The sequence below is a fragment of the Lepisma saccharinum genome, chromosome 15 (genome assembly GCF_977018435.1).
Source record: "Lepisma saccharinum chromosome 15, izLepSacc3.1, whole genome shotgun sequence".
Taxonomy (NCBI): domain Eukaryota; kingdom Metazoa; phylum Arthropoda; class Insecta; order Zygentoma; family Lepismatidae; genus Lepisma; species Lepisma saccharinum.
The window spans coordinates 63,349,631-63,373,657 of NC_139243.1; the positions used below are offsets into that span (position 1 = coordinate 63,349,631).

The 24,027-nt window shown below is 35.3% G+C and overlaps 1 long non-coding RNA gene across 1 annotated transcript in view; it reads right to left on the minus strand.

Annotated features, from left to right (window-relative positions):
* The window catches only part of LOC145999497 (uncharacterized), a 45,401-nt gene extending 31,804 nt beyond the window's left edge, over positions 1-13,597 (minus strand). Inside the window, exons 1-2 of the long non-coding RNA XR_014443402.1 lie at positions 13,535-13,597; positions 4,811-4,973 (exon numbers count right to left, since the gene is read on the minus strand). This is a non-coding gene — a long non-coding RNA (uncharacterized LOC145999497). The remainder of the gene's footprint in view (positions 1-4,810; positions 4,974-13,534) is intronic.
* Positions 13,598-24,027: the final 10,430 nt, after the last annotated feature.

The window sequence follows — 24,027 nt, forward strand, 5'->3', positions numbered from 1 at the left end:
TAAACACAATTATATCTGGAGAGGGGAAGCAAGAATGACAAAATGTATGTGTTTCACAATAATATTTTCCTTCAGGTATTTTGCATAAAGTATATTTAGAGCGTGTTCCTATTGAGCATACATTGTTAATTGGACATTATAAATATTGCTTAAACTATACTTATTATACGAAACATTAAGTTATGAGAGAGAACACCTCTTCTCTCTCGTCTTCAGGTGAACACATTTATTTTGCCGGTGGTGGGAATCGGACCAATGAAAGACCTGTGATTTAACTACAAATCCGGTGTGTTAACCAACTCGACGTAGTTGGTTAAAGCTCGATCTGAAATTACAAACATGGAGGCATTTATTTTTTCATTCCCGTGATATATTAATCACGGTCGTCGTTAGCAGAGGGAGGCGGGAGATGTGTTCCCCTAAATATAACGAGAAGGGTGGGGACATGGGGGGGGGGGTATGTTTTTCAAATGTTTCGCTTGAGAAAAACAGCTAAGGGGAATACCGTAGTACCATATTGTAAATATTCGTCAGATTGTTATATGAAATATAAGAATTGTATATTTAATATCATCCAGAACTATAGAAAAGCAATGGGTTTCAGTCAATGAGATTAAAGCAGGGGTGCGCCCAACTTGGTTCTAGATGAGGTTCACGGAACTCTTGGAGAAAAATTTCCCGTAATGGGAATTGGTGGAATAATTGGTTCGGTATTAAACGGAAATTTAATATTTCATTATTTAAAGTATAACGCGTCTGACTACTATGCTAAAGGTCCCGGGTTCGATCCCCGGCCGGTTCAAATCCTGGAACTTTTCTAACGATGGAAGCGGCCCCGGCGCCCACCCAGCGTCGAATAACATGGGTACCTGGGGGAAACCCTGGGGGGTAAAGGCGGTCAGGGGCGTGATGCTGATCACATCACCCCCACTCACGACCGGATCAAGAAAGTGTGGGGCGTTACCCCCACACCCCCTATACGCCTTCATGGCGTGGTGCTATGCACAGGGGAGCACTTTACCTTTTTACCTTTTATTATTTAAAGTATAATCTTTGGTGGACAAATATCTATCTCTTGCATGCCGACATTCAATCGTAAATTGTAGAGTTTATTCCAAGTGAGAGATTGAGCATTGAAGAGAGGAAGGACAATATCAATATCTTGAATATCTGAATATAATCGTATGTTGTAGATGATATTACAATGAGGGGATTAGTATTAATGTGATATTATACCCTTGTAAAAATGTAAGATTAATTAATAATAATAATAATATCTCCATCGGCACTTTGTAAGCTTAAGCATGTGTAAATTTGGTCACGATTATCTCAAAAACCATTCGAGAAAAAATTTTCAAAATTTACCAGATGATTGGGTATTCTAGAGAATCACTTTCTGATATTTCCACTCAACACAAAATTAATTAATTAAATTTTCTCATCAAATATCGTAAAATTTCACTTTTATTGACAGGTTAACCCTGCACAGAGCCTGTGGGATCTCCATGGAATCTCATTCACCACCAGAGGTGTCCATTTTGAAATATCCTTCCTCACTGTCACCCTTACACCCCACCACTCACATACGCTCTCACCGTCACAGCTCACCCTCATCCTTACACCCGATCTTGTCCTCACCCTCATGCGCCCGCAACCGTACCCTCACGTCATGCCTTGACCTCACACTCCTTGGCACTTACGTCATCGTTTCACCCACGCTCTCAAGCACTCTACCACGTTGTCATTACTCAGCCACCTCAAAGGTTTACCCTCAATGTTACGCGCCCTTATCTTCAAGGTTCCCCCCCAATCTCACACAGGTTTAATGTGGTCATTAATATCGCTATTTTGGTTCATACTGGTGTACTTTCTCAAGGGTACGCATTGAGATTTTGTATTTCTTGGAATGCACAGGTCACGTGACATTTGTATATTCTTCATTGTTTACATAGCAGTTTGACTTTGAATAAGTGTGTTAATTCTTACGATTGCATTGCCTTTGTACATTTGAGGCGTTGCAGATACGAAGGACGAACTCAACAAACGTACATTGTGAGGGAAATGCGTTTCAAGTTTGTCAGGCACAGTGCGAACTCCACAAAAAACTTTAGAAATCACGCAGAAAACTTTGCGATCCACTCTCACCACTTTTCTGTGGAGTTCGCACCGCCCCTGACAACTTGAAACGCATTTCCCTCACAATGTACGTTTGTTGAGTTCGTCCTTCGAATCCGCAACGCCTCATTTGAACTAAATCACAAGTGTAAAGTATAAGGTTTGTTATTTTCTTGTAATGGAAATTTTCATGTAACAATAGCGATGTAAATTTTTCCATATTTGCCAACCTTTATTTATTTATTTATTTATTTATTGAACTCAATTCTAATTCTAATGGATGAACAACTGGAAAACTATTTTCTTTTTTTTGCAAAATCATCTTAACTTTGAAATTGTTTTCTGATCTTGAATGAATAACTAAATAATTTATTTTTACATTATTTAAAGATTATATAATACATTTGGAATCAAAGTGGTAGGAGACTACAACCTCAGATATATATAAACCTTAAAATGTCGACCTACCGAGTTATTTTATTTCCTTATGAATTGTGTGAAATCCCAGCAAGCCTACGGAACCCGGGGAACATATAAAGAAATAATTTAACTGAAATCCCAAATAGTTCAACTAACACAATCTATACCAACAGAACAACCAGAGGCGCAACCACGATTGTTTTGTCTGGGAGGTGGGACAAGTACCGTGATAAAAGAACCAATAATAATAATAATAATAATAATAATAATAATAATAATAATAATAATAATAATAATAATAATAATAATAATGTTATTATTATTATTATTATTATTAGTAGTAGTAGTAGTAGTAGTAATAGTATCAAAGACGTTATTATCCTCGTAAATTACGCAAAAAGAGAGTAGAAGAAATCGGTGCTAAAGCATTTGTGTTGCAACAAAGAATTGAATTACTTTTCAGAACGTTGAATTTCACATTAACTAATAGCTAATGGAAAAGAAACACACAGACCGCATTTTTAAAAGGCAGAAAATGCATGATATATGCATTCCGAATATAATTATGACATGTATAACTTTCGTGCACAACATATATGTTACACATATGCAACGTGGAGCAACGTAAAATGATAAAATACATATCCAGCATGTTAACACTAAATTGTGTGCTTCAATTCATCCACCTCATAATAAACTAACAGCAAAAATGATATAAATTGTCTCTCAAATGTGCACGCTTCTTTACCTTTAAACCAGAGGTTCCCAAAATTGTTCGTTCGCGGCGCCCTTAAAGTGTTTCAAGATTATTTCACGGCGACCATATGCTTGCCATAAGTTCAAAAATAAAAATATATTTCAAATTCAGAAATATTTTACATGTAAAAAGTACCAAATAAGCACATATTTGGAACAATCATATCATTTCTAAACAAAGGTTCGTGAATTTAATAGAAAATCAATTAAGAGAAGTCTTACTTCTCTCTCTGGTAATTTGCAATGAATTACAGAAAAAAAATATTGCAAGCGAAGCAAGCAAGAACATTTTTAGATTTTTTTTTTTGCAAACTGATAACAATATTAATTTAATAGAGCTCAAATAATTTCACGGGGCGCAATGGCATTCTCTATTTTACAACTTATTTTCATATTTCGGCGTCCAAGGCCGACTCCCGCTTATGGATGTCCGGAAGGGGAGGCAAGGGGGGCCACGACCATCCCTGGAAAATGAAAGTCAAATAAATTCAAAATGAAGCAATGTTTTTATGAGGGGGCAACACTATTATGGGGGAAAAAAATTTCTAGTTTGCCCCTCCTTAGAAACATACCTTACTTGCCCCTCCCTGGAAAAATCCTGCGGACGCCCGTGTCGTCCCGCTGCTCCTAGCTACGGCTCTGAACGTGATGAGACTAAGAAAAGTATGTGTTGCGAGTGAAGCGAGCAAAACAATTTTACGAAGTGTATATTTATTTGCATAAAATTTGAAATGGGAGGAATTAATTCCACCTCTGTGCCCTGTACAGATGCCTTTTGTTGTCATTGTTTGTCCCCCCTTGTCCCTCTAGAATTGACTTCCGTTAAGGTTGAGGGGCAATGCTCTCCCTGTCGCCCCTGTGGTTGTGCCACTAAAACAACCGATATATTATCTTCTTCTCAATTTCTGACACGTTGACTAATCCTCTTATGATAAAGGTTAAAAGCCCTGTACTTCAAATATTAAACGTTGTATTGTTCTCATAAATTAAAATAAGCTAGTGTTTACAGAATTATGGTTGGGAAATCTGATGGTAAGAGACCTGTAGGAAGGCCAAGACGAAGATGGAGGGATAACGTTGAGATGGATCTAAAGGAAATCAGTAAGGATGGAAAAGATTGGATTGATCTTGCTCAGGATAGGAACAGATGGAAGGCTTGTGTTACTGCAGCCATAAACCTTCGAGTTTAAGAATACTACAGAGTAAGTAAGTAAGTGCGAATTAAGTGCAAAGGGTATTTCAGGTCAAGGGTTAAAGCTAAGGGCGTATATAGACGTAAGGTCAAAAGGGTGCAACAACTCTCATCAGGCGCCTCATCGATTACAAAGTGGCAACGATGTTGCCTTGCAATCAAAGGAACACGGGTTCGCTGACAGTGAAGGGACATAATTGTTCCTGTTCCACATTCAACTTTAGGACCAGTTCCGATTAGCCTTCTGTGCATAAAAGGGACATAAAGCAAGAACTCATCAGAGGGAATGCTGCATATAATATATCCTAGCTATGACATATAAATTACCATTTTTAGTTCTTGAGGTGTCCACGTGATGAACAAGACTTCAGTTTGTTGTAATGAAGTTTTTCCTGTCTTCTAACACTGGATTCCTTGCGAAGCTGAATTACTAATTCTTTCCATGTCCCAGTTGCGGAGAGTCGTGATATGTGTTTGTACTTTCTATAGTCTGTAAATAAACAAAGTATCACTTACTCACTTACTGCAAGAATGTGAGAAACTTTCTCGTGCCAATGAAGTTTACATAAAATATTTGTTGTTTGTGTTTGTACTCATACCAGCTTCAGAAATATAAAATAGAGTTTGTTCTTTAAATTAAATTGATACAATATTTATGCGGTGATATGATTCAGTGGTCTAAACGATGGTTAGGACGGATGAAGCATATTGCCAGGTTACGCATTACATAAACAATTAATTTTACTTCATAATACATTTATGTATTTAGGAAAGCCATGCATAACGCAAAAAACAAAACACACTAAATTTTCCCAAAATCTTTGTAATGTAGATGATAGAATAGTATATAATTGGAACAAGAGAATATTAGTATTTAAATGTAATGGAAGATGGTACCTAAAGATAATTACAAGTCCACATTATAATATTCAGAGCAGTGTGCAAATTGATCTTGTTACTGTGGATGGATGTCATCTACTGCTGGATTCAAAGGTAAATACGTAATGTTATAATAGTTATTGTTATTATTAAGAATACCCTTAACATAGTCAATGCTGAGGACTCAACGAAGGTGTAGGTGTAATGTCGTCTCCTTGTTATAAAGTGTTACGGGGTTCTATCCCAGGTGAACGCACATACCGGTTCGGATCCTATTGTTTTGTAAGTCCAGTCCTGATAATATGATCTGTGCATGAAGTGGATTTAAAACAAAAACTAACATAACCATTGCTACTGTTGCTATCATTACGTAGAAGAATCGAAATTTAAAATAAAATATGCTTACAAATATATGTCTCGAGAATCAACCATTCCAAGGCTGGCCCACTTGAATTGTAATTTTTCACACATTTCTTATAGCGTTTTGCAACAGGTTTATTAGTATTTTCTTAGTACAACAAATTAAGCTGTTTTTATGTAGTCAATATTTAATAAAGTTATATTCATAAAAAAACTTCATCAAATAAATATTTTCAAATGAACAAATGAGAAGCTCTGCTAAGGTGTTGGTTGCCTTATCAATTTTTAGTAAATAATTTAGTTTATTTGTACAAGTAATGAAAGCACTAATGACCATCCAATATAGAATTATTTGAATGCACAAATGAAGCTAAATATAAATATGTACTAAGGGAAATGTGTTGCACATAGAATTGCTACAATGTAGACGATTTACATGATTCACTTTAAGTGAGTAAGTTTCTGGAATCCCGAAACGTGAGTTTATTTTTCTTCGTGTAGTCAAATCATATAATGTTCCTATCTTGGTCAAGATCAGTTTGTTTTGAACCCACGTTATGCTCGCATAGGCTTATCTGGAATAAAATCTCAACGCCATTGCAATTTTCCTTCAGATCCTTGTAATTTTTTCTCTACATTCATTTTGACATTCCTATAGGTCTTTTAACATAACCTTTGTATAAAAGCATAATGCTCTTCTAAAAATATTGTGTTCTTACCGATGCCACACTCAAGCCTTTGACTAATATTAGAAAACGAAAATATAATTGTTGTATGTTGTGTATATACACTTTTTCATTTACCAGATTCGTCATCTCTTTTAGGTCAAAAAAGTTTGGTAAAGGGTTTTATTTTCAAAATATCTTAATTTATAACTCTCTTTTAATGTTAAGACCATGTTTTACATGCTATGGGTGGGGGTACAATTAGTGTTTTGTATATTTGAACCTTTAGACTCTACGATATTTCTATGAGAAATATGGTGAGAAAAACTAGATTTCGTGAATGATTGTACTTCGAATTTTCTCTTCTCCAATATTAATATCACTCCCAATACCAGCATTTACTGACACACTGAATTGTTACTGATAAAAAACATTGGATCGTTACTTCACATTAATTTTCTCTTTCAAACTTATTTCCACTTCTGATTTTGAAAATATTCTAGTTTTACTTTTAATTATTTTTATATCATCCTCTCTAATACGCCGACTCCATAAGTGAAGAGTTAAAAAAAATGAATAATCCATGTTACTTCTTAATAAAGAATCGGTTTTCAACTCATGTTGCCAGAAAAAATGCGGCAAGGGGATTCACAGCTCAAGTTAAGCTCAAGGACCTTGGCACATTGTGAAACTGGACGTACAGTCACGGACACTTTTCGGTTGTAATGATACAATTGAAAAACCAATTGTATTTTTACAACCCAGAAGTGTCCGTGATTGTACAATAGAGGCGGAATAGTATTACACACAGATACATGCTTAACAAAATCTATGGGAACCAACCTACACAATACTGATCCAGAAAATAAAAAGTCTTGTGCTGCTTGATAACTGGAATGGATGGGCGATGGATCGCTTCAAGCTATGGATGGAAAATTCTAAGCTTGTGAAAAAAGCCAGCAGTTGCTATTTTCTTTGGAGAAAAGAAATATGTGTGAATAAAATTTGCTTTATACACGCATCACGAGAGGTAGGTGGAGTGGGAAGGGAGAAGAGAACATGTGTTCATGAGATTAACATGAAAAGAGTTTAATTAGGAGAACATCATCCATCATCTTCTGCTGCATATTTTAATGGATACAAGGGACCTTGCAAAATTGTAATTTGCATAAGTCAACCATTGCGAACATACATATTTGCTCAGATCAAAACCATATCATCATTTTTGGTTCGCCTTAACACAGAAACGAGGAAAAATAGGTAATGAATATTGTCCAATTAGAACTGTGTGATGATAGAAAACCACAGTTTCTAAAATTCAGACAACTGTATAAGACGAATAGTGTTGAAAATGTTATAGTTATATAGTGTTATAATTGATATCTACACTCATTCTCTCCAAACGTATGAAATTCATGGTTTCCATGCCCTCTTCTATTGAACATAAGATAATCAGCAGATAAGTCAAACAGAATTTAAGACATTTCCCAGTTACTTTTTGAATCTGGAAAAAGCAGGAAATTATTTGTTAATAGAACGTTACAATTATGAGTGGAGATGAGAAAGAGCAAGTATGCCTAATATGCCTGTAATTAAAAAAGTTTTGAAAGTACAAATGAATACATTGCACTAGCCAGGGTCTTAAATTTTCTTATTCCATGTTGCTCTTCTTTGACTTAGCTATGTACATAACAGCGAAGAGAATATACTTCAATTTCATGAAATGGTTGAAGTAATACTAACCAAAAACTTCCTTTGCACAAGTTACTTATTGCTGCCCCTTGCGCACAATAAGTCATAAGTGCAATTCGAAATTAGCCTTATAATGTTTATTGCGAATCATTGAGTAATTGTCGAAAACATTGCTTTGCTCACTTGACATCATTGCAACATGAACAAACTACAATAATGCAAAGGGAGTTCTGACTCTTCCCAATGTTATTATTTTGAGATGTGAATGCTATTTGTTGTGATATTGACAGTGCTGCGATGTATGTTCAGCACTCATTGGTTTCTGGAAACAAAAATTATAAACTTATTCGAATTATTTTCTTTCGTGTCCTGAGTGCGCTACCATTTTCTCCACAGACATACAGTATAAGAAATAAGTTTTAGTGTTCAATTATTATTATCATTTTCTTTAATTTAATTCAATGTTGTTCACTTCATGGCTGTTAAAGGTTCAGGAATATTAAAAATTCAATTCCGGTCCAGGAGAGAAAATCAGCAAGTGTAAATGGGTTCTGGAGCATAAAGAACCTTTACATCTGTAAAGTATTTCAATTCGGCCTAGTAACCTTTTTTCCGGATCAATTTATATACGGTCCAGAAACCGTTATTCTGGATGAATTTAAATACGGTCCAGGAACCTTCTTTTCTCGGGATCATTTAAAATAGGGTCCAAATTCTGCATTGAAATGAAACAATGCGCAACTTGGACCGAATTTAAATTGTGCGAGAAAACAGATTCTGTTACGGAGCCCAATAGAATCCATTAGAATTTATGAGTTCCTGGCTCTAGAATTCTTAAAGGTCCAGGAATTGTAAATAAATTCAATTCCCGTCCGGGAGACAAAACAATCAAATGTAAATGGGTTCTAGACCTTAAAGAACCTTTTTGTGTTTAAAGTATTTCAATTCGGTCCACGAACCTTTTTTCTCCGGATCAATTTCAATATAGTCCAGGAACCTTCTTTCAATGAAACAATGCGCAACTTGGAACGAATTTAAATTGTGCGAGGAAAAAAGGTTCCGGTTCCGTTGCAGAACCCAATAGAACCCATTAGAATTTATGGGGTTCCTGGACATTAACAACCCTTGTTTACTTCGTTAGGTCATACTGAAACAGTTATATACCATTGCGCAGTGTATTTAGAAGTATGATTCTAAACAATTACATAGTTCCGAGTAATCTCATCTTATTTGAGACATTAATTTATATAGTTTAGATGATCATCTTGATTAACCCGTTTTTGTTTTTCTTAAAGTTTTCTAATGGAATAATACAATGCAACAATAATATTGGTTTCTTCCAGTGTGGTAAAATATCGACCCTTATTCACCAGCGACCCCTTACTTGTGTAAGTGATGTTGTCACATAATTTTACTAACTTCAATTTATATCTGTTTTTCATCAGTCCCGATTAGTCAATGCATGCATACATTGAAATTGAAATGCTGTGGGCATTGTTACTATGATTTTCTTCCTGTTGAAGTTAACATCGTAAAAGGTTACGACCATACCGTAAACACTAACTCTACAAATAAATCGCAAATTATTTACTAAATATTGATTCTGTTATATGACGTAATTTAATATTTTCCCGTAAGTGACTATGAACCACCATGTTACACAGTGAAAATTGCTCTATGAGCACAGTAAGCATACTTACCTTGTTCACGATAACTGATATTATAAATAATAAATTGGAAGTTATAATCTTATACGCACGCATTCTACGCACTGTCCTTAGTGTAACAATATTTAGGAAATAGCAACGTTACCTCAACGTTTGTTAACCCGTCGCTTGTTGACCTACCTCTAAGAGAATTGTTTGACTTTGTCTTTTAGACAACTTTATGCACAAAGAGGCTAACCTGGACTTGATCTGCAGTTTAAAGCAGGGACCTGTAACGTAACGCAATTCATTGGTATTTGTCACCGTTCCGCGTTATTTCCGTACCGGGTACCGCGTACCGGCCCAAGTGCTGTGGACCGTTCCAAGGAAAATACCAGAACCTCTTGGTAAGGCGAACAGTAACGCTTCTGCTATACCGTTCCGTTCGTACCCGAGAGTGCTTCGGGGACGACAGCTTTGGGTACACAGAGTGGAACGTTAAAATACCCGTACCAGAAAGCATGGAACTTGTTCCTTATCGGAATGCCGGTTCCGTTACGGTACGTACCTCTCCTTAGAATCATACCGGTACAAATTCATGATGGGTATATCTGAACTTTAGGATCGGGTACAATTGTAACAAAACCTATTTTCAGCAAATCAAATGGGTATTGAATGGATCAGAAAATATTTGTCACGTAACTCTTCATTTTAAAACTTTCATTGCTGAATTCTTGAAAAATCGATAAGAACTAATATTAATTGAGGTTGTAGGCAATAAAATATAAATTGAATATATATAAATAAATATGGAATCGTGAGATTTGTTATTAATAATGTTACTTTTATATAACCAATACACGTAAAATTGGGTGCAAGGTGAACATATTTAAAAAAAATATTTTCAAGCAAGATATTGAAAGTTCGACATGATGATAGTTTATGTAATTAGAATATTACCAACTAATAATGCATATGGAAAAAAGGGTCACAAAGTTAATGTACGCCATATTGAGAAATGTTACCATCTAAGTTACAGATCTAAAATTCGGGTTGACCTGGCATTGCCAATCAAAATGATTTTGGTAAAACTGGCAATTAGACGCCATATTGAAAAATGTTACTTCTTAAGATAGAGAAGTGAAATTCGGTTTGGTGGTAGATCTTGCTAATTAGTGCATGTTAAATCAACATGATTGTTGAAAACCGGAAGTTGATGGACGCCATATTGAAAAATGTTACTTCTTAAGATATAGAAGTGAAATTCGGTTTGACGGTAGCTTATGTGAATTAGAGCATGGCAAATTGACATGATTTTGGAAAACCGGAAGTTCATGGACGCCATATTGAAAAATGTTACTTCTTAAGATAGAGAAGAGAAATTCGATTTGGTGATAGATCTTGCTAATTAGTGCATGTTAAATCAACATGATTGTGGAAAACCGGAAGTTGATGGACGCCATATTGAAATATGTTACTTCTTAAGAAAGAGACGTGAAATTCGGTTTGACGGTAGCATATGCTAATTCGTGTATGACAAATCAACATGATTGTGGAAAACCGGAAGTTGGTGGACGCCATATTGAAAAATGTTACTTCTTATGATAGAGAAGTGAAATTCGGTTTGGTGGTAGATCTTGCTAATTAGTGCATGTTAAATCAATATGATTGTGGAAAACCGGAAGTTGATGGACGCCATAATGAAATATGTTACTTCTTAAGAAAGAGACGTGAAATTCGGTTTGACGGAAGCTTATGTGAATTAGAGCATGGCAAATTGACATGATTGTGGACAACCGGAAGTTGATGGACGCCATATTGAAAAACGTTACTTCTTAAGATAGAGAAGTAAAATTCGATTTGGTGGTAGATCTTGCTAATTAGTGCATGTTAAATCAACATGATTGTGGAAAACCGGAAGTTGGTGGACGCCATATTGAAAAATGTTACTTCTTAATATATAGAAGTGAAATTCGGTTTGACGGTAGCTTATGTGAATTAGAGCATGGAAAATTGATATGATTGTGGAAAACCGGAAGTTCATGGACGCCATATTGAAAAATGTTACTTCTTAATATATAGAAGTGAAATTCGGTTTGACGGTAGCTTATGTGAATTAGAGCATGGAAAATTGATATGATTGTGGAAAACCGGAAGTTCATGGACGCCATATTGAAAAATGTTACTTCTTAAGATAGAGAAGAGAAATTCGATTTGGTGGTAGATCTTGCTAATTAGTGCATGTTAAATAACATGATTGTGGAAAACCGGAAGTTGATGGACGCCATATTGAAATATGTTATTCTTAAGAAAGAGACGTGAAATTCGGTTTGACGGTAGCATATGCTAATTCGTGTATGGCAAATTGACATGATTGTGGAAAACTGGAAGTTGGTGGACGCCATATTGAAAAATGTTACTTCTTAAGATAGAGAAGAGAAATTCGATTTGGTGGTAGATCTTGCTAATTAGTGCATGTTAAATAACATGATTGTGGGAAACCGGAAGTTGATGGACGCCATATTGAAATATGTTACTTCTTAAGAAAGAGACGTGAAATTCGGTTTGACGGTAGCATATGCTAATTCGTGTATGGCAAATTGACATGATTGTGGAAAACTGGAAGTTGGTGGACGCCATATTGTAAAATGTTACTTCTTATGATAGAGAAGTGAAATTCGGTTTGGTGGTAGATCTTGCTAATTAGTGCATGTTAAATCAACATGATTGTGGAAAACCGGAAGTTGATGGACGCCATATTGAAAAATGTGAAATTTGGTTTGATGGTAGATCATCCTCCAACGAAGTCAAAATTGCTCTGATTGTCAGATTGAATTTTGTGAAGCTCTTCCTTGTTGCGGAGGTACCTTTATGGAGAAGCTGTACTTAGCCTAATTTCGTGTGAACATTAGTGTAGATTCTCCAAAGAGTTCTTAAATTTCAGAAAATTGTCTTCAAGATGTTCAATTTAAGATCAATTCTATTGGACTTAGAATATTCGGTACTGTTTCTCTTGACTATACAGCAAATTAATCAATTGTCCACCACATAGTTAAAAATATCAATGGAGTATGTTGTAATTTTTTTTTTACCTCGTGATGCAATGAGGTGGGAGATCATATTCTAATTGTAATTTGCTAATAAATAAAGGATTAATCATATTCCAAGTAATAGTATATTTTAGCGAGTGACAGAAATCAAAACTTGTGTGTAAAATGTTTTCCTTCTCAAAGTATTACATTTTCTTGTCCTATATTATACACACGAAACCCAAAACGTGTCATTTGACATATTTTTGACACATATATATGTTGACGCCATTAACACATAAACGTGCATAAACTAAAAATTGTGCTCTTTTTGTTGTGTCACAATACACACAGAAATGCATAAAAGGACACTTTTATCAGCTGGCGTTCCGTGTGATGCACTAAAAATGCATCAATTTGTAGGATCAGCCAAGATCATTTCAAAGATAACAAAATTTCACTTTTAAGGCATCAATTGACAGTTAAATGTGTAGCTTGTTATCTTTGAAGTGATCAAGACTGATCCTCAAAATTGATGCACTTTTGGTGCATCACACAGAACACCAACTGATAAAAGTGGCCTTTTATGCATTTCTGTGTGTATTTTGAAACAATAAAAAGTGCACAATTTGCAGTTTATGCACGTTTATGTGTTAATGGCGTCTACATATATATGTGTCAAATATGTGTCAATTGACACGTTTTGGGTTCTATGTACATACGGTGACCCCAAACTTTCAGATTTGTGGAAAATATATACAGTAAGCATAATAAAATTACCTGATTTTATGATGACCAGCAGGTTGTACCTTACAAGGATGTACCTTACTTGATGTCAACTTGCTTCAAAACTAATCAAGCATTCGCCTATATATATACCAGCGTGGTTTGCTATTAGTACATTGGAACCTCCGGAGATGCAACAATAGTTATTTGTGCCATATACAGTACATTATCATTCTCTGAGTTGTCATTTTTTCACTCCGGATGTTGAAGCAACATACATTGAGAATAACCTTCTACAGTCACGCATATCTGTCATTTCATGTCATCCATCTGATATGCTATATTTCCTTCTTAATAAAAGCACGAACGACAACAAAGGACTACATATGCGTTGTGTCGAGAGTCTGTTCAAAATACCACTCTAGAGTCTCCCATATCCTTAGCAAGGATGTGTATAATTATTATGCACACGGCCTGTGCAATACACTTTTATAATATTTTTATGCCCTAGGAATGTGTATAACAATTATAATACATCCTATAGTGACAAAGTATTTTCATAAATACATATTTTCAAGGGAGATGTGTATAAGATCTATGCCCGCTGCCTACAAGCTGTGTATCAGTCTAACCCATTAGTGCATAAAGTTTACTAATGATGTTTTTTGTATTTTTTTCATAATTTTGGTACTCATGGGATGCAAATATGAAACAAATATCATAATTTCAGTTTTATTGTTGGTAACAATGGAACAACGGGGTGTGCAATATATTGCACGCTATGCATAGTTAACATGTGTATTGTTTATTCACATCACAATTAAGAACTTGGTTTCAACTCAGAATTTTTTTTCACTGAAACCTATGACTTTACTTAATACTACAAATTGTTACATTTGCACACTTTAACATTTTTTGAATAATAACAATAATTATAATCATATATTATAACTGGTTATCAGTTTTCACGTGGTATTGTAGGAAAGACTGGATGGAGTCCCACGTTACATTTGTTACATACGTATTTAGCTCTCCCTGAACACTTTTCATTTGCACATCTCCTGACTTTAGGTATTTTCACTGGCCAGTGATTCATCCTGTCATACCGCTATTCGACTAATGGAGTTGATGCTTGCTTTCCCTGATGTATAGCTGTTCCAAACATTTTTAACAAAGCAAGAGCTATGTATCTTCGAAAAGAGAGAAGGGATTCTGTACTGTTTCTTGAATTCCACTTTTTTAGCCAAACTCCAAGCGTTGGAAACAGAAACATCCAAAAAATATGCAAATATGGGCCACCACCACTTTTTCTGCCTATTTCGTGTGCGGTAGGCAGCAACATTTTGGTCCATTTGGTCCACTCCTCCCATCCCTTCATTGTAGCGAGATATAAGAATCGGTTGCGTGCCTGTAATTTTTGCTATTTTTGCCTGAGATCAACGATTGGCTTGGCCAATTGAGAGTTCCTCAAAGTTTGTAGCTAGGGTAACGACGCTATTGTCGTTCCAACCGTACAAGAAGTACATCATCACACGTACAATAATCATGCTCTCCTCTATCCTTCTTTCTCATGTCCTTCTTTTCCACTAGAGTGCATTTCATTGTTCTTCCATCCTGTATTGTCCCTGTAGCGCATATGCCATATGCAGATAACTCTTTCATAAGAGCTACAGAGGTGAAATAATTGTCAAAAAACACTTTATGCCCTGCATTTGGAGGAATATCAGCTGATTTTATAAAAGATAACACAATATGTATCGGCCGCAGACTTCAAAAATCCCCAGAGGAAATAGTCCAGCGGAGTGAGATCGGGAGACCTGGGCGGCCATAGTGGCTTCGTAATGATGTGCCCAGGTAACACAGATTCAAACAAATGTTACATGGGTTGCGAGACTTTTTGATCACTTGGTAGAATTTCGTGCACATTCAACCTGAAAAAAGGAAGATTTTTATTGAGAAAGAAGAACATATGCACCTATTGATAAATTAGTGTTTGAAGTAAAACACGAGAACAGTATATGCCCTCGTTATGAAAAAAATTCATTATTTTCAAACAAAAAACAATAACAAGCTACATACATTGTTGTATAACAAAGCTCAACAATTACATAAATAATTACATCAATAAATCATGAAGGAAAAGCTAGTGCAACATTTCAAGCAGAATGCAAGCCACAATCATGAAACAATGGCTTTCAAAGAGGTTGCTATGCATAGCGTACAATATATTGTACACCTAACTTTTATTGTTTCCAGACATCTATGTAAACCGATTCTTTGTGCAAATATTGACTGTACACAAACATGCAATACACAGCTTCCTGGTAAACAAAAAATAGTTACATGAAATGTAAAATATAATTTATAATTTGAAATTTTCTTACCCAGTGCGTGTTACTTGAAAATCTCTTTGAGCCATTTTTAAAACTTCTTCTTCTTCTTCAGCTTCAACAATCACAATTGCCAGGACGTTATTAAAAATGTGATTCTTGATGTTCCGAAAACCGTCTTATACAAATACAGAATCATTTTAAGAATTTGATAGAAGAATAGAAGAATATTAATGAATGTACAATATATTGCACACTATGCACTAATGGGCTAATACACATGGCCTGCGACACGAGATTTCCTGTGTATCAATTTTATAGACATTGTAGTTAAAGTGTCATACTTATTTACTGCCCTGTTCAGCACTCTTGGAGGCATAGGGCCTTGATAAATGCACGCCAGTGGATTCTGTTTCTTCTCATCTCTTTGATCTCGACCCAGCTCTTCCCTTGTCTCTCTGGCTCTCTTGGCACTGTGCTTCTCCAGGTCTTTCTGGGTCTTTCTCTTCTCCTTCCACCTTGTGGGTACCAATCTAAGGCCTCTTTTGCTATGTTTTCGTTGTCTTGTCTCAAGGTGTGTCTTATCCGTTTCCTCCTGTATCTGATTTCCTTCTGCACTTCCTTTTGATCTTTTGTTCTTTTACTTTTTAATTACTTGTGACCATCTAATGCCTAGGATAAATCTCACACATCTATTTATGTATACTTGAAGCTTATTTCATATAGTACTTTGAGTATCTTTCCATGTATTACATCCATAGAGTAATTAGGTTTAATCTCCAGATTGATGAAAGCATTCAGAAAGCTGTTCTTGCTTTCATTATGCTGGTACAAATTATGAAATGGTACGAGTTAACAACTTGAGGAGGAATGTACTTATTGGATCATACATATGATTGAAATATCGATAGAGACAGATAAATTTAGGATTAGATATATTATGAAAGGTGTGAGCTCACACCACGAGGGAAAATGTTCTTTAATTTTCTCGTAAATATGCTTGAAATAGTGGTAGGGTTACAGGAAATTTTGTTCAGATCTAAGTTGTGAAACAGATGTGAGCTATTGTCTCCCAAGGAAGCAGATTGAAGCTTGTTTTATGTCTGCTTCATCCAGAGATAGGCTAACTGAGATTGGACGTAGAGTTTAAGACGGGATTCAAACCAGTATGTGCCTCTACCGGCACTATCGAACCCTGAACTCCTTGATTATGGCTATGGCTTAACCACTACATGTTCAAGAAAGCCCTCTTAGGAGGAATGTTATTTAATTGTCTCATACTGGTAAATATGCTTTGAATAGGTTAGAGAAATTTACGCTTTAGCATGTAAAGGAAGGTAGCTCGAGCCCAAGGAGAAATGTTAGTGAAAAATAATTCTTAACCTAGAACACTAACCCTTACTGGGAGGAACGTGTTCACTAAACTCTCATAAATTTTACAATGATGCATTTTTTAATTTGTATCTACAGTATTGTTCGTGATTTTGGAAACTGAATATTTTCTCTCATTGCAAGATTAAAAATATAATTTCGTTAGTTTCTCATTTACTTTTATATTTGTATTTACAATTGTTCTAATTTAACACAGTCTCGGAAATGCAACATTTAAGGTCCAAAATATTGTATCAGAAAGTTATTTTAAGAAATTATATTGCAAATTAAACTTTTCCTTTTAATAAATTATTTTAAAAATGCTTACAATTACAAGAGAAATTTGCTTTTATGTAAGTCTTCAATTTTGTTTTATCGGCACTCTTACCTCCCCACCCATGATTAATTGATTGACTGAGTTTGTTGATTTAAAGTAACTTTTGTTTATTTCGGCTGGTGCAGGAACACAGCACTAACAAAACTCCTTACATCGGAAGAGTAAAATATACGTTGTCACTAACTCCTCATATAATATACGACGTCACACCCTACAGCGCGCGATAAGTTCGACCCATCGAGACTTTCTCCCGTATGGGGGTAAAAACGTCCTAGGACAAGTTTACACCCTACACAAAACCTTGTTATTACGTGGTTTTGTGGTCATAGAGGGTAAGAATATCCTCGGACAAATGTACCCCCTACCCAAAAGTTCAGTATCATATGGTTTTGTGGTGAAAGGAGGTGTAACTATCCTGGGACAAGTTTACTCCCTACCTAGTAAATAAAAAATAAAGCACACACATGTACACAGGGTGGGTTACGGGAAATAGTACAAAAGAAAACACCTATAGTAAAAAATGCAGGGCAGGTACACAACATATATTGATGGTTGTTCAGTGCAGACACATTCCCATTTATGGATACTAAAAATATCATGCCCATGCGCTAAAACACACACGAACACCAGGCATCATATCTATACTTTGAAAATAACATCAAGCAAATTACCCTCATTGGTGTAACCTTATCGGCTGGCCGACGCAGTTGCACAAATTGTAGTTTGTATTTGTTGAATTGCGAATCACACTATAGTAATAGAACACAACGAACCGTGACCAATGTGCGGTGTCCTTGCATCGCGACGCAGTGAACCTTACGGATTATACTGAAGAGGCGCAAGGACTCGATGGACCATTTCAAGGGGTATGTACTGTCGTCTGAGGTCGCTCATGCTTCCTGTGACTAAACCGGTTGTAGCACCATCTGGATATAGTTCTTTTGTCTAAAATGGAGCAATGGCAATCCACGGCGCAGCTCAAGCTTCACGGCTACAACGTTCTTCTCACATATGCAGGCCTCCACAGCATGAATACTCCCCTACACTGACCAACGACACATGGCGAAATTAATGACAGACTTTTGTGTTGTGTATGGGCACGACAGGTGCCGCCACAACTCTTTCCTTTCTGCAAGGTTTCCACATCATATTGTACCATTTCCCGTGGCCCACCCTGTGTGTGTATGTGTGTGAGGGTGTGTGTACAGGGTGGCCATAAATTAAGGGTGCATATATTGATCATCAATCATGTTTGACAATGAGAACATATTTATAATATTGACAACTTTTTATTTTCTGAAGATAGTAACTTAGACATCACAATGACAAATTTACCTGATCAATTTGAGCTCCATTTAAGTCAATGCAACGTAATTGGCTCTCGTTCTATCTGTTCGTTGCCTACCAGAATTCTTAAGATCTGAAACACTTCCGGTTGCGTCAAATAGCTTGTTGATTCTGGAGATAGTGTCACGTTTATGTGCTAGAGGTCCATATTCCTGCAACATTCTTCGCTGAACTTCTGCTGACACGTTATTGGTAATGGTAAATAAACGTACACATTTGGCACGCTGGTCAATACTTAGGTGACTTGCTGCAATTCTAAACAACATCCACTTCGTTGTCGTTTAGATTTTTACATATCTGTAAAGAAAAAAGAAATATTAGCTCAATTAATTCAAGAGTTACAGTTACAAATCCATTAATTCGCGGCTACCGTGAATACAGGGTTATTCATTATTAACTCCCAGCTTTCGAACATTTATAATACAAGAACGGTAATATATGATACAGCAATATATGATCCATATCAGTACATAAACTTTCCAAGTTGCGTCCGTACCTTACAAGTGCACTATATGTAACGCGGCAAAAATCAATCCTGAAATTAAGTTCCTACCACGCACCACCCAACATATCGTTTTGCATCGCACAGGCAGCAAGTCTCCTTTAAATTGTTGTACAGCCAGCGGCAAAGATAATAGTGGGCAAATTGTCCATCACTATTTTCAATCTTTTTTATACTCCTTTCTGTGCTGTGTTAAAATATGGAATTTTGTTGTAGTGAGGCAGATGTTAACCTCTGCTTATTGACGATTTTATTTTAATTAATTATCATTATCATTGTGGAAAAAAGACTGGTGATGGACAATTCGCCTACTATTTCTTATGCAGTTGGGTGTACACGCGCACGAATATTCATGTCCGTAGGGGAAGGACAACTTAGCTCTTTTCAAGATTTCATATTTTTGGACAGTTAAAATGAATTGTTTCACACATTACAAAAAACTTCATTCTGATACCTATCCACTCCTTAGAACATACTTTTTCTAAAAATAAAAACAGTAAATTTATTTTGCGGCTTTCAAAGTCGTTTTTTTGCACTTTTGAAATTTGGAGGAATGAATCGGACAGAAACAGTATGTAAGGAAAAAGTTATTCATTGACTTCATAAACAAAATTTATTTGTGAGAGAGACTTCAGTGCAGGTTCTCTGGAAGGTCCCACTATTGACTGCGATTGATGTATTAGGATTTCTTGCCCTGCTTCCACATTTTTAAATCTATCTCCCTAGGTCACTTTGCAGAACCGAACATCTCTCACTTGGTTCTCTAATTGTCATTTCATTAGTCATTATTTTCTGCTCCTTTCATGTTGCTCTCTTCCCATTTTCATAGTATCTTCTCCATATTTATCTACAACACAACACAATCATAATAATCCAAGTCTCACTTATCATAAAGATTGTCCGATGCCAGAAGCGACCTCTTTGTCCGATTATAACACCATTAAGCCTTGTTTCCATGATTATGAAAAATACCTGACCAAGGCAGTAATTTATTTAATTAAAAACATAAACTAAAAGTAACGTACTTGATACTTGTACTTGATACAGAATCTGATGAAGACCTTGCTAGAAGGTTGAAACTTTACGTTTAGTTTATGTTTTTAATAAAATAAATTACTGCCTTGGTCAGCATATTTATATTTTTCTCTTTGTCCGATATCATCCGAACGAAAAATCAACTACAAAACGAGCATTAGTAAAATTAGAAGAATTTGGAGCATACAGCTTATACAGAGTAATACTTAATAGGTAATGTGCGATGATGTCGACAAATAGGTAGCAATCAGTGGCATGCCCAAGGGGGGTTGGTATGGGTCATAACCCCCCCCCCCTTAGGCCCAGTATTGATAAAAAAGAACGTCAAAAACAGGAAAAGATTGCAAAATGAGGAATGACTACTAAAAAAATGTACATGTAAATCCCACCCCCTTTTGAAAATAAAGAACGATTTGATTTGACTACTAAGCCAGAGATACCGGGTTCGAATTTCGGCTTCCCCATGGGTGTTCTTTGTGCTTGTTCCTTCATCAATTTTATTGTATTATCTTCGCGATTAGCCAAAAGTGGCGGATAAATGAAGTAAAATAAACCAAATCAAACAATTAATCAATGATTTGATTTGATTTTTGTTACTTAGCGTCATTTTTGTCACATTTAGTTAATCGCGAAGATGATACGATAAAATTAATGAAAGGACAAACACAAAGAACACCCATGCTCAGGTCGGGATTCGAACCCGGAACTCCTGGTGTCGTAGCACGCTGTGATAACCACTCCCTCACGGTTGGTTGATTTGGAGTTTTAAGTCCACTTTATGCATATCATCATTAGTATATAATTCCTATTGAAATGCTGTGGAATGAACACTTAAGATTCAAGCTATCCATGCTAGATAATATTGTAAAAGTTTACGTACAGAAGATTGAGGAAAGAGCTTGTAAGATTGGAATTTCGTATTAAATAATCTTTCCAACTTTGGAAACTCCATTCCCGTGTGTGATTTGAATACATTTTTAATTTTCTAGAAATCCGTAAAATACGTATTTGGCTGCACAACTTTGACGGGTTTTATTGTAGGTTACAATTTTTTAAAATTATTTTTCGTATTAAGAATTTTGCATGCAAGGAAAGAGAGAAAGTTTACACATATGAATGCAACAAACGTACTAGATTAACCTATTTAAAATATCTCGATGCTAAAAACACTAACCTTAAAATGATGTAACAGTAATTCAAGCCTATGAAGAGGGATTTACGATCACACGGAAAACGAGAATATTAATAAAAGTAACTAACTTTAATTAAGAAGTCCAAAGCAAAAAGAAAGAGAAAACAATAAACCTCATGTTCTCTCAGGAGAATATTGTTAGAAGAATTTCGTATTCTAAAATCATTATAATTATATCCCTTTTTGGTAGACAAGCTACATATAGTAAAAATCAAGAGAAGTTTTTTTTCAGTATTACGGCGTAAGTTTTAGGAATATCAACGTGTGTTTCATTCATTCCTAACAACGACAATTTACTTGTAACTGTACCTGGACATGCATTTAAATCGTACCATGCAAAATTCGCTGACATATAAGTTGATGATTATATTTTCCCCTTGTACTTGCAACAGGTTGAAATAAAATCTCGCTCTCCTACTTTTGCACAGAGCATAATTTTCAATAAAGCGAATAAGTTACATGAAATCAAAATGACTGACTATTCACGTGTATGGAACGAATTGTTATTTCTTATATACTAGTAAATTTTCACTTTAGCAACTTGTCTACAGATTTTCGTTCTACATTTCCAATTACCTTAAATGCTGGTGACATAAGTACATTTTTCTATATAGTTCGGTAACTACATCGCAATAATCAACAAAGTGAAAACTTAACATTCATCACTGAGTACAAACTACAAATATACAAAATTATCCACAGAGTATTTGCGAAATAGGTTATTAAAATTTAACAAAGTCGTAACATTCTTTGGAAGTACATTATATTTCTTTCACGTGATATATATACCTAACCAAGATCATAATTCTTGTAAACCGGAATATAGCTTGAAGAAGTAAGTGAATATTCTCTACTGTGGTTAGAAAATAAATAAGATGTTTAAGACATGACTTTTGAACTTTGAATTACACAACTTCAGACAACGTCTGTGCAATACTACGGACATACTCGTATAAATAACTATTAACAGTTTTCGTCTTAAATAAAGGACTATAATTAGTAGTTACAAGTTTGGCATTCGTGTAATTGATATTACCATACACAAATTCTTATGTCGTACTTCGCACTGGCTGAACACACTTTTTTTACTAACATGTTATTAAATGTTGTATTACATAGAAAGGCATAAATTTACGTGAAACTGATCAGGACATAACTATGTTTAATTTCCGATAATAATTATTATTCTTACTCTGAAATAAATACATTTACAGGATTTTTTTTTCGAACAACTCGCTCATTCAAATATATGTCGACTAATCCTTTAATGTGATCAGTCCTTTTAGCATCACAGGTTGCGGCTCGTATACGGAGTATACACAAAGTATACGCATCTAGGAGGCCCTGGGTGAACATTGTGCGGTCGTGTTTGGCATTTGGGCGTACAAATCATGTAAATAATTGCCTGTGTGTCCACTTTTTCGGAAAGTATCATTATTAAAATATGTGTATACTAAATAGAAAATGTATTTATTAAAATACATTACACATTTATTAAAAGTTGATGATGGTAATTAAATGTTATAGCGAAAGCTTTCGAATGTGTTTAGAGCTATGTGTTTCCTACACTGTCGCAACTGATTAAACTTTGTAACAACCAATTGGAATTTTTCATAACTTATAAATATATGTTAAACCTAATACCATTACTTTAATTAATGATGGTATTATTATTGCATGCTATCGAAAATTATAATTTGGATTTACGAAGCAATTTCATTTGTGGGTAAGATTTATCCAGCGCACATCCCTACGCCCTAACAGAAAAACTCGTCCTGTCGGGTTAATGTCCGTTTTTTGTTATATGTAGCTTCCTTGCACACACTTGCCGTATCCCTCATCTTTTCTAATTTTATGAAATGTTATCAAGATGATGTGTGTTAAATGTATATAATTGTCTATCGCGATCGCACAGTAAAAGGAAGAATTAACATGCATTTATAAGGAAACCAAAATTAAGTCTCACTCAATACAGAGTAAAATCGAAGTTTCTGTGCATATACGTGTACTTTTCAATCTATCCCATAATTTTTAACCATTATTTTCTTTTCATGCATTTGCACAGTTCTCGTTCGTTTGATTCTGTCAGCTGGAAGACAGAACGAGCGGAGATTTGCATGTAGTCTCATTTATAAATAAATAAATATGGATTTGTGAATTAAAACTACATATTCTTTTGTTCCCAATATTTCTTCAATGGTTTGACCCAATCGTGTTTAGAGTGTCGCTCTGTTACCAACAATAATATTGTTGCAAGTTATAACACGACGCGGATAACAGCTACGGAATTCTCAATATTAATCAACTTTTACCAAGAAGTTGTTAAAAATACATTGATATCGTTATTTTAACCTTTAATCTTTGACTATAGTGACGTACTCATTGTAATGTTTTCTCGTAAAGTATGGCTTTTATTTCTTAAAAATCCATTTG